Genomic DNA, 18,573 nt, shown 5'->3' with positions numbered 1-18,573 from the left:
CATTTTATTTTCTTCTCTTGAAGTTTAGCGTTATAGGTGTCGTTTTGCCATCTATGGCATGTGTTAAAAGGACTTGATGGGCCTAATGTAGTTTGGGAGTTTTATTGGGAAACACTCATTAATTATGGAGTTGTCATAGATGTACAAAGTGTTTTTGTGGTCTTATTATAAATCCTAAGGAGCACTGATACTAAAATGAGATATGGATATGATATGATACTGATACAACGATATGGTAATTTTGTAAAAACAAGGATACAAAACGATGGGGATATGTTAGTTAATTAATAAAAACATATCTTTAGGCATGTTTTTCCTTGAAAGTAATGGGTATTATTCTTGCTCAATTATTACTTACATAATCATTAACAACTGATATTAAAGAACTTAAAGAAACATTCGTCATTCATCAACAATAAAAAAAAAAAAAGAGTGGTCAAAACCTTAAAGGCTTCCAAGCGAAATACAAAAAGAGTTGCCCCCACAGCATGACGCATGTGGAAAGGCATCAGCAAGTAAGAAGGAGCATCAAACGTTCAATTCCAGATAGATACACTCATAGAGCCAGCGATACTTGTGGATGGTGAGAGTTTACTCTGTGAGCCAACGGGAACCGTGGATGGTGAGAGTTCACTTTGTGAGCCAGCGGGGACCGTGGATGGTGAGAGTTTTTTGTGAGCCAGCGGGGATCGTGGATGGTAGTGGAGATGTGTCCTGGGAGTCGGGTTGGCCGAACGTCCAACTGATGCACAGAAGTTGTGTTTGCATCTGGACTTTACCTTGATCAGCGAGACCTAGGGGCAGAGGACGTTGATCCATAGGTTTGGTGCCGCACCAGGGGGTTTGAAAGGCTTGTTGATGATTGGAGTTCATATGTAATAAAAAAAAAATACAAAAAGAGTTATAATACATCCATTAATTGTGACAAATCTAGTTAACATAATAAGTCATAAGACATCTATCAAATATATATAATCATCATTTTCAACATCACCATCTCTGGAAAACACAACCTCAATATATAGTTTATCAAGGGAAAGGCACACAATCTTAAGCACCGTAGCACCTCCAAATGGCTCATCCTAAGTATCTCCTCCAATATCCCATAACTTGTTTGGCTCTTTTTTGAATTCTTTATTTTTCTTGATAAAATCGGAAGATTAGTATGCATATTTACCAAATCTTCAACACGTTTTGTCACCATCTTGTTTATCTTAAACAAGTGGATAAATGAATAGGTACTCCAATTCCTCTCGCAACAAGGGGATGAGCAAGGTTGTCCTAGAATCTTAAAGGATATTAATTAAAGCATGTGTGTTGGACATATCACTAATAGTTTGGTTCCAAAGTGCATCCATCTTGTATTGATTAGGGACTACCAAAAACATCCATGGAACTAGAAAATCTTGCAAATTTTGCATTTGCTTTCCTCAAGGTTAGGAAAGAAAAAATCTTCAAATATATTTGTTCCTTTCCTAAGAAATTTCACTATGTACATTTGGAGCAACCCCACAGTAAGCCATTGTTGGCTATAAAACCTCTAATACTTTACATAGCTTTGTTAGAAAAGGGAGTAACAAGCATATAATTTTTGGAACTGTAAAATAAAAATATAGAGGTCACATATGAGTCAAAGAGTGAGCCAAGCAATGAAGTGGTGTGCAATTTTTTCTCCATCAAGCAACTAATATATTACACACCACCTCATAAAAGGATGATGAATCCCCTGCCACCAAGCCTTCACGTTGATATATTGTCTTCCTTACTTCCTTAATCATGGTGTCCCACATTTCATATACGAAGAGCAACATAAGTTTATCAATATCAATTGCTTTAAGCATATCATAGATAAGGTAGGTGAAAGATAAAGTATAATCTTATTTTCTCTACCAAACATCATTTAAAATGATTTCATTCATATGCATGTCTTCCCTAATATCGTATTTTCTATAAGAATACCACTCATCACTAATGACCACAGCTTGGAGACTTCTCTCTATTAGTTTCATCCTTTTAATTGGTGGATTGAGTCTCTTTCATTGGGGCAATCAATATTTATGAAAGGGAGTTTGACCTTTTGAAAAAAAAAAAGGAATGCTTCATTTTTTAGGAGATATGCTTGATAAAGAAGAGAATGTTTTCAAAAACTTTATAAACTAATTAATGGCCATTGAGAGAAACTGTTTAAATGATATTTTAAATAAGAAGGATTTTGGTAATAGAATTACAAGTATACTCTCAGCTTCTCAATCTCGCAGTGCAAGCATCGGCTCCCATTCACCCATACAGGCTTAAGTGTGAGCACTTGTCTCTTACCTAATGTTAAGAAGGGTGAGGTTACCATATGGTGAGATCTTCCCTATCTCATTAGTCGGATTAAGAAGTCATGAACTACTTTTGGAGACACACAAAATGCAATATCAAGGAATATGAGCAATTGAGGATCATTTATAAACATACATGGGCAATTTGAACATCATTAACAAGTATACATGAGCAATCTAAGCATTCTTAACAATCATACTTTCAAATTTACCTTAGACCATATATCATCAACAATGTGTACTTTGAATGCATTCAATTTTAATGAAAGCTTAAACTCTATGTGAATGAGAGATACGCAAATCAAGCAATAGTAAAATCCCAATACTAACTAAGCCATCAAAACAAAAAACCTCATTCAACGGCTTATTATATTCCTCCTTTAGGAACCCTAGCCACCTCCTTCTCCTCCCAAATCATTTTATATCCACCTATTGAAACCCAAAAACTAGTAGTTATAGTTGTTGTTGGCAACTACTACTGTAGCTAGAGTTTGTGGCCAATGTTACTACTAGCTCTACCATTTATTCAGTGTAGTAAACGACTCCCTACAGTCCCTATTTCTTTTCTTTGTTTTCTTTCTCTTCTCTCCTACTCTCTAAATTTTAACCTTGTAGTCGTGCATTATATATATTTACTCTTCTATTTATTTTCTCTCTTTTTCTTTGCTTCTTGTGTAAGCACTCTTTCTTTTGTGTTTTTGCTTTTTCACTTCAACTCTTTTGTATATATATATATATATACTCGTCTATTTATTTTTTCTCTCTTTTTATTTGCTTCTTGTGTAAGCACTCCCTCTATATATATATACTCTTCTATTTATTTTCTCCCTCTTTTTATTTGCTTCTTGTGTAAGCACTCCCTCTTTTGTGTTTTTGCTTTTTCACGTCAACTCTTATATATATATATATAGATATATAGATACTCTTCTATTTATTTTCTCTCTCTTTTTCTCTGCTTCTTGTGTAAGCACTCTCTCTTTTGTGTTTTTGCTTTTTCATGTCAACTCTTTCCCCTTTTTTTTCTTTCTCTATCTTTTTTCTCCCTTGATTTTTTAGGTAAGCTCCCCTCTCCTTTAGCTCATGTGTGTGCCCCCTCTCCTCCAGCTCTCCATTCCTATTTATAGGCAAGAGGGAGCTAGGATTCCACTAAGAATGCTTAGAGCATCCTAAGGGGCAGGATAATTGCCTCCTTGCCCTTCAAGGCTAATGCTCTTGAGGATCTATAGGCCCAATTAGGTTGTAAGAACCCCCTTATGACACTTATTGAGGCTTAGAGAGTCCCAAAAAAAGGACCATAGAGGCCTTGAAGGCCTTTAGAGACTTTGAAAGACACTAAATTGTAGTAAAAACTCCCTAAAGGGGCCTAAAGCTCTCTTAAGCTCATTAATCATTGTAAAAAGCCTCTAGGTTAATTAGGTATCGACACTAGCTAGCCAACCTCTTTGCCAACATCCACGAGATCAAATACTAATGCATTGTCATGTTCAAATCATATTCTTTTATTGTCAAGACCATTAACATTATCCACAAATTGATTTCTTTAAATATAATATAATTACAACTATATACTAAAATAGGTCACTCTGCTCTCAAATGTCTCCAAAATTATAATCTAATTTTATTATAGTGTTAATTGTTTTTAATTATATAACTAAAATTTTTATTACTTAGTTTTTAACTCTTGAACTCCTTTTAATGTTCATTTAACAATTTAATTCTCGTGATTTAAAATTTCTTAATTATTTAACTAAATTCTAATTGGTTAGTTTTTTTTTTTTTTTTTACTTTTGAATTCCTATTAATGGCTCTTTAATAATTTAATTATTTTTTTGCAGTTTTGCATTTAAATTTTATTTTAAAATACATACATATTGAATATTATCGGTTAATCAAAATTTATTTATATTTTATGTATATCTAATATTATAAATCTCTCTTATTTATGCCTAAACCCCTTCTCTTTTATCTATAAATGAATGCATGTCATGTTTTCACAACTACTGACGTTCCAATAGTTCTTCATTTACTCTTAACATGTTCTTCATAACTGCAAAGTTCATTTGTAAGGAAATTGCCACCCCTTTTATGCTTTTCTCTCATTACTAACTCTTCCTCTCCTTTATTCTAATATCTCTTATTCAAACCCTTGAACCATGATGAAAATTGATAAAATGATGACCAGTAGCTCTTCATTTACTTTGACATGTTCTTTATAAATATTAATTTCATTTGTAAGGAAATCGTTGCCCCTCCTCCTCCTCCTCCTCCTCCTCCTCCTCTTAGAAGATGTATTAATTTAGGATTGAACCCAATGTGTTCAGTTAATTAAAATTTTAAATTATGGTATAATAAATATTACATAATTTGGGAAGATATGGGACAATTAATTAATTTGTTTTGAAATCTTCCTCAACAATTATTATGTATGACTTATGATCCTTCATAAGAACCATGAATAGAAATAAGAATTATTGTTGTTTGGAGTCAGTATTTGAACTCAAGGATTTAATTCTAACCTAAACCCATCATCCGAATTGGAAAAAAAAAAAACCACTAAATTAGTAGCCAATAACTAAATTACTCTACTAATATGAATTTATATATAAATATTTATTTTCAATATGGTTTATTTATAGCAAATATATAAGTATTTTAGAGCTTCTTTTGACATTCATACATATATGCAAATCTATATTAATATATTAAAAGACATCAACCAGGCCTCGGAAGCCTGAAATTTTTTTCTTAATTTATGATTGGTTTATGCACAATTTTATTAGTTGTTATTGACTAACTTATTAATTCAAATTTTTCATTAATTTTGAATTATTGAATTGCTTAATTCAAGATGGCTAATAGTTGTATCAGAATCTTCCTCTTCGTCAGCACCTATGTCGCCCTCTCTTCAATCCCCTTAACCCTCATTATGATCTCTCCCAATTTCCTCCCATCCCCTCCTCTTTATAACAAAACTCTCACAAATCTCCTTCACATTTTAAGTTCCTTTTCGCTACACCCATCTCGCCCTCTCTTCAATTCCTCTAGCCTTGCTATGATCTCTCCAAATTTCTTCCCATCCCTTCCTCTTCATAATGAATCTCACACAAATCTCCATTCACATTTTAATGCATGCAAAAATATCTAAGCACAAAAAAACTATTGGTCGTTGTTGGGAATAAAGAACAAATTCCCGAAACCTGTGAGAAACAAAAATAGAGAAAAAATAATGCCAAAGAAAAATCAATCACACGCACAAGATAATATTTACGTGGTTCGGAAATTTTGACTACGTCCACAAAGTTGCAGGGATTTCAATATTATCAGAAAGAAAACACAGAGAGTGCGACGATACAATGCTTACCCTTTCGCTCTCTCGCAGGTACAACAACGCCAACCCTAATCACCCGAAAGCAATTCTTTTTATATGTTGCGCCTAGGGTTCCGTTCCGAATGTGCTCCAAAAAAATTTCCCTGGGGCGTTGCCCCTGGACCCCCACGAGTATGGCTTGTGCCTTACAGCCCAAGCCGCAACTCTCATGGACTAAGCCTTAGGATAGAAATCTCTAATTAAATAGAGGTCAGGTCATCGTCCAAATTAAAACACAACTAGGCTCCACAAAAGCCCAACAAATCTCCCACTTGGAGACTAGTTCAATCACCAATATTAACTACAATCCTCCTAAACAAACAATCCCTCATCCTTGCAACTCAACCTCCACTCCTCAAGCTAAAAGACCAATTGAAGCTGCACACAGCTTCAGTTTCTCAATAGTAACACCCTTAGTCAACATGTCTACTGGGTTCTTAGATTCACATATCTTTTCAAGTATTACTAGCTTATCTTCAACAAGATAACGGATAAAGTGGTATTTTGTTTGTATGTGTTGCAACATACTCAACTTCTGTAGTAGACAAAGTAACAATCTTTTGCAAATTTGAAGCCCAAGATATAGTTGTACCACCCAAAGTAAATACAAATCCAGTAGTACTCTTTCTATTATCATTATCACTGGCAAAATCAGCGTCTACATAACCCTGCAGTTTCAAACTTGCACCAGTGAAGCAAAGACATGTATCTAATGAACCCCTCAGATATCTCAGAATCCACTTTACTGCCTCCCAATGCTGCTTTCCTGGCCTACTCATGAATCTGCTCACAACTCCCACTGCATATGCAATGTCTGGCCTTGTACACACCATAGCATACATCAAGCTGCCAATAGCTGAAGCATAGGGCACCTTGCTCATATGGTCCCTTTCTTCTTCTGTCTTTGGTGACTGTTCCTTACTTAGTTTGAAATGACTACCCAAGGGTGTGCTCACTAGTTTAGCTTCATTCATGTTGAATCTACTGAGAATTTTCTTCACATACTCTGACTGTGAAAGTTTCAATGTACCATTAGCCTTGTCTCTAATAATTCTCATTCCAAGAATTTACTTTGCAGCTCCCAAATCCTTCATTGCAAACTATTCTGACAATTGCTTCTTCAGATTATTAATCTCCTCAATGCTAGACCCTGCAATAAGCATATCATCTACATATAGCAGTAAGATGATATAAGAATTGTCAAAGAACTTAACATAACAACAGTGATCAGTTTCACATCTCTTGAACTCAATTTTATGCATAAAACTATCAAACTTCTTGTACCACTGTCTTGTAGCTTGTTTTAGACCATACAAGCTCTTTTTCAATTTGTAGACTAAATTCTCTTGTCCCTGGACAATGAACCCTTCTGGCTGAATCATGTAGATGTCTTCCTCCAAGTCACCGTGAAGGAATGCCGTTTTCACATCTAGCTGCTCAAGATGTAGATTTTCTGCAGCCACCATTCCCAGTACCAGTCTAATTGTTGACATCTTCACAACTAGAGAAAATATTTCTATAAAGTCAATGCCTTCTTTTTGCTGAAACCCTTTGACAACTAACTTGGCTTTATAGCGCTTGCTACCATCATGTTCGTTCTTTATTCTGTATACCCACTTGTTGTGCAGAGCCTTCTTCCCTACTGGCAATTCAATTAGTTCCCATGTCTGATTCCCCAACAAGGAGTCCATCTCATCCTTCATGGCTAACTCCCACTTGCTTGAACTTTTGTCCTGCAAGGCTTCATCATAACACTCTGGCTCACCACCATCAGTTAGCAGAAGATAATTTAAAGCAGGTGAATAACGTTGTGGAGGTCTAGTGGCCCTGGAAGATCTAAGGACCGCAGCTACAGGTGTAATTTGAATTTCCTACGATTCTACATTCTCCCTATCATCTTCACCCCTTTCTTGGACAGTATTTTCAGTCAACTCATCTAAGTTAATAAACTCAGAATTTTTCTGATCTATCGCTGTGACATCTGACACTACAGTTGACCTGTCTTTGTACATAATCTGTTCGTTAAATATCACATTTCTACTTCTGATGATTTTCCTGTTTTGTTTATCCCAAAATCAATAGCCAAATTTCTCATCACCAAAGCCAATGAAATAGCATATTTTGGACTTTACATCAAGTTTACTACGAGCATCAGAATCAACATAAACATAAGAAACACAACCAAAAACTTTTAAGTAAGAAAAATTTACCTCTTTATCGCTCCAAACCTCTTCAGGAAGTCTAAACTCCATGGGAACTGAAGGTCCTCGGTTTATCAGATAAGCTGCAGTACTGACAGCATCAGCCCAGAAAATTTTTGGTAGTCCAGCATGTAACCTCATACTCTTAGCACGCTCATTGAGAGTTTTATTCATGCGCTCAGCCACACCATTCTGCTGTGGTGTCCCACGAATAGTCTTTTCCATTTTGATTCCATGTGCAGCACAATACTCTCTGAACCCTTCATCTATGTACTCTCCTTCGTTGTCCGACCTCAAACACTTTACTTTCAAACCTGTCTCTGTCTCAACCATAGCCTTCCACTTCTTAAAAGTTTCAAATACATCATATTTATTTCTCAGAAAATAAGCACATACCTTTCTGGTTGAGTCATCAATGAAAGTAACGTATTACCTTGAACCCCCAAGGGATGCAACAGGAGAAGGACCCCATAAATCTGTGTGCACTAACTCCAATTTTTCAGCCTTTGGTGTTCTACAACTTTTCAAGAAACTCACCTTTTTCTGTTTTCCTAAGACGCAGCTTTCACACAAGTCAAAATCAACGGACTTCAATTCCGGTAGTTTCCATTTTGACAACAGCATCTTCATCCCCTTCTCACTCACGTGACCAAGTCTACGGTGCCATAAGCTTGTATCAGTACTTGCTTTAGCAATTGCAATTGTATCTCTTGGACTTGAAGTCATGTATAGAGTACCAGATTTCTTTCCACGAGCCAATACTCTGGCTCCCTTTGTAACCTTCCAAGTGCCACCAGCAAACAGCATCGCATGCCCTTCATCATCAAGCTGTCCGACAGAAATCAAATTCCTTCTCAGGTCAGGAATATGTCGTACCTTCTCTAGTAACCAAACAGACCCATTTGGCAATGACATCCGAACGTTTCCCATACCCACAACATCCAAGGCTGTACCATCAGCCAAATACACCTTACCAAAATCTCCTGCTACATAGTTCTGTATAATTTCATGGTGTGAAGTAGTATGAAATGAAGCTCTTGAATCCAAAAACCCAATCATCAAGTGGGCTGTCTACTGCAAGAAGTAGTGCATCCTGTACCTCTTCTGTTACAGCATTAGCAGAATCATCCTCACTCTTCTTCTTCAGACTTTTGCATTGTCTCCTAAAGTGACCTGTTTTCCGGCAATTCCGGCATTGTCCCTTTTGGCCAGGTCTGGATTTACTTCTATTTCGATTATAATTTATGGATTTTGATCTACCCTGATCTAAATTTTGGTCATTACCTCTGCCTCTGGTCTCAAGTTTTAGGGCAGAGCCGGATCCTGAGGTTTCGCCTGCATCTCTTCTGCGAATCTCCTCGGCCAGAATTAAATCCCGTATATCATTATACTTCAGTTTTTCCTTTCCAGTAGAGTTGCTTACTGTCATCCTCATTGCCTCCCAACTGTTTGGCAACGAAGCCAAAACGATCAGTGTACGAATCTCATCATCAAAATCAATTTCTACCGACGATAATTGAATTGTGATAGTATTGAACTCATTCATATGTTGTGCTACAGATGTGTTTTCTGCCATCTTTAAATTAAATAATTTCTTCATCAGATGTACCTTGTTATTTGCTGATGGTTTTTCATACATACCAGACAAAGCCTTCATCAGATCTGCTGTAGTTTTCTCCTTCACAACATTGTGTGCAACAGACCTGGACAGAGTTAATCTTATAACTCCCAGTACTTGTCTGTTAAGGAGAGTCCATTCCTCGTCCTTCATAGTAGCAGGTTTTTCTCCTAGAAGGGGTAGATGTAACTTCTTCCCATAGAGATAATCCTTGATCTGTATCCTCCAGAATCCAAAGTCTATGCCATCAAACTTTTCTATTCCAGACGCCTTCCCTGCTTCCTCTGTCATTGCTCCCACTCGAACCTAACCCTAGGCTCTGATACCAGTTGTTGGGAATAAAGGACAAATTCCCGAAACCTGTGAGAAACAAAAATAGAGAAAAAAATAACGCCAAAGAAAAATCAATCACACAAACAAAACAATATTTACGTGGTTTGGCAATTTTGCCAACATTCGTTGTTTTCTCCTTACAAGTCACCCCCTCCTCCCTAATTCCCTTTCGTCGCTTCCCTCTCTATTTATCCATTGTTATGTAAAATCACTTGGTCACCCATTATCTCTAGCTAATCTAGAATTTTCTATAATTTTGAATTATTTAAACTTTTCTTAATTTTTTGATTGGTTGATATGTAGTTTTATTAGTTGTTATTGGTTAACCTAATAATTCATATTATGCCATTAATTTTGAATTATTGAATTGCTTAATTCAAGACGACTAATAGCTATTCTAGAATCTTTTTCTTTGCTAACACCCATCTCGCCTTCCCTTCAATCTCCCTAGCCTTTGATATGATCTCCCCAAATTTTCTCCAATCCCAACCTCATCATAATGAAACTTGCACAAATCTCCATTCACACTTTGAGTTCCTCTTCGCTATGCCTATCTCACCCTCTCTTCAATCCCCTTAGCCCTTGCTACGATCCCAAATTTCCTTTCATCCATTCCTCTTCATTATGACTCTCCCATCAATCTCCACACACATTTTAATGTATGCACAAATACCTAAGCACAAAAAAACCCATTGGTGGTTGCTTTCTCCTTATGAGGCTCCCCAACTATGTAGGTGATGATGGATGTAGAGGACGAGTAGAAGAGCACACAAAGGCCATGTCAGCATAGGCAGCAGCCACCATGATTAGGCTAACTGTCACCGCCTCGAGGAGAGCTGGTGTGCTGGATCGAAGGAGGCTGCTATCGTCAAGATTCAATCATCGTGACTGATTGATACAAAGGCATATCTTTCATATTGATAAAATATGGAAGTTGTTCATATTGGATTTATTTGTAAATGATGTGTTAGGCCAATTTATAGAAGTATATGCCAAAAGGGTTTTTTTGAAAAGAAATAGATTGAAGGCATAAAGACGTCACTTTGATTTTCAAGCAGATGAGATATCTCTTCTAAAATCATTATCAAAGTCAGTGACTCATCACTTGATTAGTTAAATGCTTACATTGTTGTGTTTCAACCTAAATAAGAAAAAGTATGACTTTTTTTAATTAATTGCATTTGAGGTGTCATTAAAGTATTCACATGAGCAAAGTTACTTATATTGGACAAAGTATTAATTTGTCTCTCTTAGTTGCATTCGAGGTATTCGTTAAAATGCTCACATGAGCAAAGCCACTTATATTGAATCTATTTTGATTTGTAATTTGTTAGAAAATAATTTTGATAATAAGAAAAAAAAATCTAAATTGTAAATTAATTAGCATAGGTCATGGAAGCATTGTTGCACCAAGCCAAAGAGTAGCATGGAAGGGGTTCCATATCAACACAAGGTTGGCATTCTCGTATGTGAATGGACTAACTGTGACAGAGGAGGACAAGTTAAGGATTTGCCATATGGTCTCATTGCTCAAATAATGCATATAAGCATATCTTATGTCACCCATCTACATGTCAATTTTCAATCAATTTCTTTGCTTTCTCCCTCTTAGTTATCACTATATTCTTTACCTTTTTTCATTTTTTTAAATTTGTTTCCTCATTTTCTTCAAGTATACTAAACAAATTATTAGATGTATTTGTTTCTTGTCAAGGGTGGCGTGCATTGTAAAGGACCAACTATAAGTGGAAGAGTAACAATCCTTCAAAATCTTATATGGAGTGATTGTTAATTGGATATGTGATCTTGTTGACTCTATATATATAATTGGAGTCGTAGCCCTAGCATTCAAAAGATGCAAAGCCTATCTTTTGAGCAATATACACCTCGTGACAATTTTTCATGCAAAGCCTCTTACCAATATGTAAGAAAAAAAAAAGAATACGAAGATATTATAGAAGTTATGACAGAAATCTTTGTCTTTTATCTTCATTTTCTTTTCTTCTTTTTTTGGGTCAATTTTCCATTTTACTACTTTTCGGCTTTTGCCTTTTCCGTAGACAAACATATTATTATTCTATGCAAAATTAAAACTATAGAACAAGGCATAGCCCGGACACATATAGTTGAATAAAAAGCGCAAAAAATAAAAAGTAAAATAGAATAGGGTAACAAATTTAATGATATGAACACACTGTGGTGTTATGGCTTAAATTCTTATAGGCAAGTGTAACCCATTCATATAATGCATGAGAAAATAATATATATATGAAATAAGAATACCTAAAAGAAGCAAGCTTCACTATCACAACGTTCAAAAGTTATGTCAACTTGGTATACGAAACCTTCCAAACCACTAGTAGGCTTCATTCAAAGTTATCAGAGATTTCATTTTTGGATTAAATCACCAATTTTTCAATCCTTCATCAATGGTCAGCATAGCTCTGAGATCTAATCACTAATATTTTGAAACCTTTAAAAATAAAATAATTCGTTTTTTGAAAGCCTCCCTAGAAATTTATAATTTAATTTTTTTTAATTGCTAACAATTAATTAATTAACAGCCTTGGAACCATTAATAACAATTAGATTAATAATATATTTGAACGCAGTTTGTTTATTTAATTTTAAAATATATTTTTTTATTTTGGTGTATCAAATATTAGTTTGGAAAAACATTATCGCTATTAGGCTGGTTTATTTTTATTTTTTTCCTTTCAAGCACTTTAACTTAGACGGTACTAGATTTTTTTATCCTCTTTATATGTTTTATTTTAAATTTTATTAGAAGAATTATGAGTAATGTATTTAAACTTCAAATTTATTAGTGTTGTAAATATATAATATATATAAATTAATAACATAATTAAATAATTATGAACAAATGAATACTCTCATTAATAAAAAAAAAAAACTAAAACATTTGTAGACAATAACTTATATGAGTGGCTACAAAAAAAAAACTCAAGTATGATAAGCAATTATTGAAAGTTTTAATTCAATCGCCACTAGCTTAAATTACAAATTTATACCACGTTATCTAAAGGAGAAATGGGTAACAATGTAATCTACGAAGAACAACACATTCTATCACGTTATCTGAAAGGTATCCTTCGGATGGATAGGTGAGGTCTCGTTTCTGTTCGTCGTTAGTTCAACTCTAGAGTTTCGTTTGGTGTATTTCGTTTTGATTTTGGTTGTTTTTATATTTTTATCTTCTTTGTTAGTTATATTTAGTTTTGTTTATCCTAATTTGATTGGTTTGTTTTAACTTGTAACCACGGTATTCCTCCGCCAAAAGTGAAGGTATATTAATAAATAAAGGGAGGTGCTGCCCTCTTTTACTAAAAAAAAAATTTTTTTAAGTAGCACAATGCTTTAGGTTTTCACCAAAATTGGATTTTAGGAAAATGTTTGAAATATATGAAAAATATTGCCAAAAATTCAAGGGGCGTATGAGCCAAGTAATTACTTGGTTGAATTGCTTTGTAAACACTTAAATAATTAATTTATCTTTTATTACGCTCATTTTTACATTTTTATTTAACATGACATTTCAAACTTTATCTCATTCATTTTGGACTTAATAATGAATTATTAGCAGTAAATATACTTTAAACTCTAAATTTATTAGTGTCATTAATAAACATATATATATATATATATATATATATATATATATATATATATACACACACACACACACACATGCATGACTTAAATAAATTATTATGAATAAAAGTATATTCTCATCAACAAAATAAAAAATTTAATAATGAGAGTAAATATCAATATGTTAGCAATTATATAAATTAATTTGATTATGATTAGATATTAGATAAAATAAATAACAAATTTATGAGATGGTTTAAAAATACTAATTATTTTATTTATGAGGTTCTTTTAAAATAATAATTATTAATAGAGTTATGTTCCCATTGATAAAATTTTAAAAAATCAAACAAGTATGGTAGACATCAACTAGTATTGACATTTACAAAATATTTATATTCAATTATGATTTGTGATTATAGAAAATATTAATTCATATATCATTAGTTGTCACTAAATTTAAATTATTAAAAAATATTTAAAAGTTTCAAAATAGTAACACCCTTTATGGATCAATTTCAAAGTATTAAAAAAATATATTACTCTTTTTTCCTCTTTCTCTTTTTCTTTAAGAAAAAAAAAATCAGTTGATCATTTTCATTACGGGGTCCATTTCATTCTTTATTCAGTTGGTTAAATTAATATTTTTTGTAATCTCTATTAATAAATAATTAATAATTTCTATAACCACTATGTTAGCCTTAGTGGCTAAAGTATCTCAGTTTAGTATGTTTTGATGATAACAACCTATTTGTGATCTCTGTACGTCAAGTTTAGTACAGGATAACAGGACAATACTGGAACAAGCATAAGGATCAAATGAACTTTGATGAAGTAATGATCAAAAGCTTATTCAAGAAATACCCAAACACAACCAACTTAAGCTATGAAAAGCCTTACATGTATAATGGGTTGTGTGTGAGATAGGAATACTTTGTGTAACTCTTGTGTTATGATCTTAGTAAGAATATCTAGCAAGAGTTTGAGCAAGTGCATATGCATATTTGCATACAAGATATCAAAATGAGTTTTCAAATGCATCTTCACACACAAGATATCTTATAATCTAGTGGAAGTTCATAAGGACAAGTATAAATTATCATTGGTTTTAATATCCTTCATATACACTTGTCCTAGATTGGTTTAATTCAATGAAAAAATCATAAGTATGAAAAACATAGCAATTAGTCGACTAATTGACCCTACTCGCCGATGAATTAAACCAGTAGCTAAATGTATTTTTCAGCCGAGGTAAATTATCGACTAATTGGGAAAATCGTCGATGAATTGGGGCAACTTGTTGACGAATTGGAGCATATTGTCTATGAATTAATCCAGTAGCTTAATGTGTTTTTTGCCCAGATAATTAGTCAACGAATTGGGGAATTCCTCAATGAATTAGGGCAACTCAACGACGATTTGAGTTAATTAGTCGATGATTTGCATTGAGATCCTGAACCAACGGGCATTAAAACGGCTAGTTCTCAAGCCAAACAAATCGATTGCACACCCAACAATCAGATAACTGCTAGCTCGAGCATTTGGCTATAAATACAAGCTACTTGGATTTATTATACAACGTTTTGAATCATTATTAGTGATTAATTGATTGTTGCATTCATTCTAGGTTATCATTTGCTCAAAACTTTCTTACTTCTTATTCTTGTGAAATATCATATACTCAAGAGAGTAGTGTGAGGTTTTATATTGTAATATCAGCTCAAGAAGGAGCACTCTTTGTATCATCTACACTCTTGTGATTGTAAACTAGTTCTTAGTGAACCGTATCAAGGAGGTTCTTGGTGAATCGTATCAAAGGAGATTCTTAGTGAACTTTGCGTACTGGCTCTTGGTGAGCATCAAGGATTGGTTCTCGATTTGTAAAGGTTTCTCCGATTTGAAAGGAGGTTGAATAGTGGATTTTGTAATCCTTGAGTGTGTCTCAAGACGTGGACATAGGTTGGGTGCCAAACCACGTTAAAATCACGGTGTCAAGCTCTCTCTTTCTTCTCCCTTATTTACTTGTGTTATGTAATTTGTAATTATTGTGATTTAAATTACTTGTATCTTGCCAAGTCTTATTGTCTTGTAAAAAAATATTTAATCTGAGAAAAGAGTTTATTCACCCCCTCTTTAGATATAATTCTTGGGCTAACAAGTGGTATCCAAGCTAGTCAACTTGCTTATTGGAGTAAATTCTAGAATACAAAGATCAAATGGCAAATACGAGTGAGGCTCCACTCACCCGGGACAATCAGTTGATCGTCCATCAAAATTCAACGAAAGCAGCTACCCAGCATGGAAAAATTTATGTGTAAATAGTGTGTGTTTACGGTGTGTGTGTATAAGGTGCGCGAGTGAGCGTGTGCATGGAGTGTGTGTGCAGGTGTGTGTGTTAAATGTGAACAGGTGTCTGTGCATGGGATGTGTGGGTTAGTGTGTGTCATAGTGTGTGTGCAGATGCGCGTGAGTGAGTGTAAAGCTGTATGTGTTGTGTGTGTAAATGTGTTAAGTGTTAACAGTGCATGCAAAGTGTATGTATTGTATGAATGTGTTGTTTCTCTGCTTTCTCTGCAGTCGAAATCCTCCCCAAACTCCTCGAGGTGTCCAGCGAAAAATAATTTTCCGTTTCCGGCTTAAACACAACCCGACGGCGATTTTGGCGATGGATACACGACGAAGACAACTTCAGTTCTCCGCTGATAGCTCTCCTCCTCTTCCCTGCTCCGACGCTAGCTGTCGCTATAGCCAGTGCTCGAGCTCCAGTTGCTGTCATCAAGATGGGAAAATGCGTTCCGCAGAAAGAGAAATCGCATGGAGTGTGTGTAGAGGCCATTGGCGCTGCCGGAGCCATGAAAAAGGTTCAGATTCAGAGACAAATGTGGCAGAGAAGATCGCGAGAGCTGGCAATGAAGAAAATGACAGCAAAGTAGATTGCAACAAGAAAATGCCAAGAGTTTGGCGCACTGGTGTGACTCCAGAACGAGTCCATGTGCGAATTCAAACCGAAGTTCGGGATGAAAGCATCAATCAGCAGATCGATTAACAATGAGTTCGATATCCCTCTGATACCGAAATCAGCAATGGGAATACGACATTAATGCATTCATTGATTGATCTTTTATGAGCTGGAAATGTCTAATTCTGGTGCTCGTTCGTGGGATCTCTAATGAACAGAAAGTCGGAACAGAAGAGGCTGAAATTAAAGCACGGAAGAGAAGGCGAGGAGGAGGATCAGAGAAAATGGGAGAATGCCGAGAGATGGACGGTGAGAGATGGTGATGAGAGCGAGGTCCAGGGGAACAGAGGATGTGAAGGCAGGTCGTGAGGTGAGAGAGACAACCCCAGATCGAGAAAATAAATAAATAAAATAAGCAAGAAAAATACACACAATCTCAGAAATTTTGATCCAAGATTCAACTCAAACTTCAACAAATCAGAGTCACCAAAATCCATATGCAAATATTTAGACATAAAACAAAAATCCAAACTTTGATCTGACCCAAAACATAGATTTGCAACTATATTGAATCTGAAAATTTTTTATTGCACTGCAACAGAAAAGAAGCAATCCAAAGATGTAGAGAAAAGAGAGAAAGAGAGAGAGAGAGAGAGATACCAACGAGTGTAGGGGGTCGGTGACTCGCCGGGATTGCAAAGGTGATAACGGCGTTGCAGAGACGGTACCGGCGTTACCAACAGTCGTCGTTGCGAAGAAAGAATAAATCCAACCGATGGTGCAAGGAGGGAGTTCGGTGTAGAGATTTAGGAACCATGCGAGAAGAGACCTCGGCGTCTGCAATAGTCGTCACCACAAGCAAGAACTCCGGCCAATTGAGATAAAGCCGATGTACTCGCCGGAAACGAAGCTGCTGGAAATGAACCAGTGAGAAAAGCTGAACAGCTGAGAGTGCAGTATGTGCTTGGATCAACCTTGCTGCGGTGATACAGAGGAGCTTGCGGTTGCTTTTGTAGAGAGATTGAGACGAGGGTGGAGCTGGTTGGAGAGGGTGAATCGGAGCAATGGGGATGGCCGGAGTTGTGGGAGGAGAGTTGTGGCCAGAGTTGAAGGACCGTGAGGATGACTGCTGGAGGTGGGCGATGCCGAGAGTTATGGATGGTGGCCGGCGATGGCGATGAAAGAGAGAGGTGAAGAAGATACGGGAGATGCCGGGGGTGGAGAGAGAGGAAGGAGAGAGAGAGCGTGGGAAGATGACAATGAATACTAAAAAAAAATGAAGAGTGAACAGTGAACCACCTTCCTCTGTCTTTCCGTGTGCGAGAGACTCTATTATAGGGTCCAGTCATGCATTTCGCGCCAAAAAATTGTTAACAGCTAGAATAATTCCCTGCGCGCGCCTAAAATTAGTTCCTCGCAGAAGAATATTTTCCTGCGCGTGGTTCGGTATTGGGAATCTCTCCAGCCTACCCGCTTTTCCTTTCTTTTTCTTTTTTTTTTGAAATTTTTTCTTATATACATATGTGTGTGTGTGTGTGTGTGTGTGTTCATTTTTGTATTAATTTTTTATTTTATTTTTTTATTTCTCCTTTGTGCCTTTGTTGTCCAATTTTATCTCTCCAAAAGGAAAGCCTCGGGTTTTAAAATAAACTTGATTCAATTTTACATAAATAAACAAATAAATGGGATTTATTTTTAAAATACCAGGACTCGACTTAAAAATATTGGGACTCACTTTTTTGAAAATAACCAAAACTCACTCAATTTTCAAGACTCAGGACTCATTTTTGAAAATAACCAGGATTCGATTATTGAAAACAAACGAGACTTATTTTTGAAAATAACCGTGACTTGATTATCGAAAACTTAGGACTCAAGGACTTGATTTTGAAAGGGACTCAATTGGATCCTTCCATTCCTAGGGATAAAGTTAACTTCAATTATGTTGGGTCCTCCTAAAAATGGTCTGGTTAAAATTGGGGTGTCTACAAGAAAAAACCTCCTACGAAATTTGTAAGGGTAGAAAACTCAACATTTCTCACTTCAAGGTCTTTGGTTGCAAATGCTTTATTCTAAATGACAGAGATCATCTAGCAAAGTTTGATCCAAAATCAGATGAGGGGATTTTCTTTGGGTACGCCATGAATAGTAAATCTTAT

The sequence above is a fragment of the Malania oleifera genome, chromosome 3 (genome assembly GCF_029873635.1).
Source record: "Malania oleifera isolate guangnan ecotype guangnan chromosome 3, ASM2987363v1, whole genome shotgun sequence".
Taxonomy (NCBI): Eukaryota; Viridiplantae; Streptophyta; class Magnoliopsida; order Santalales; family Ximeniaceae; genus Malania; species Malania oleifera.
This window is presented reverse-complemented; position numbering follows the sequence as displayed.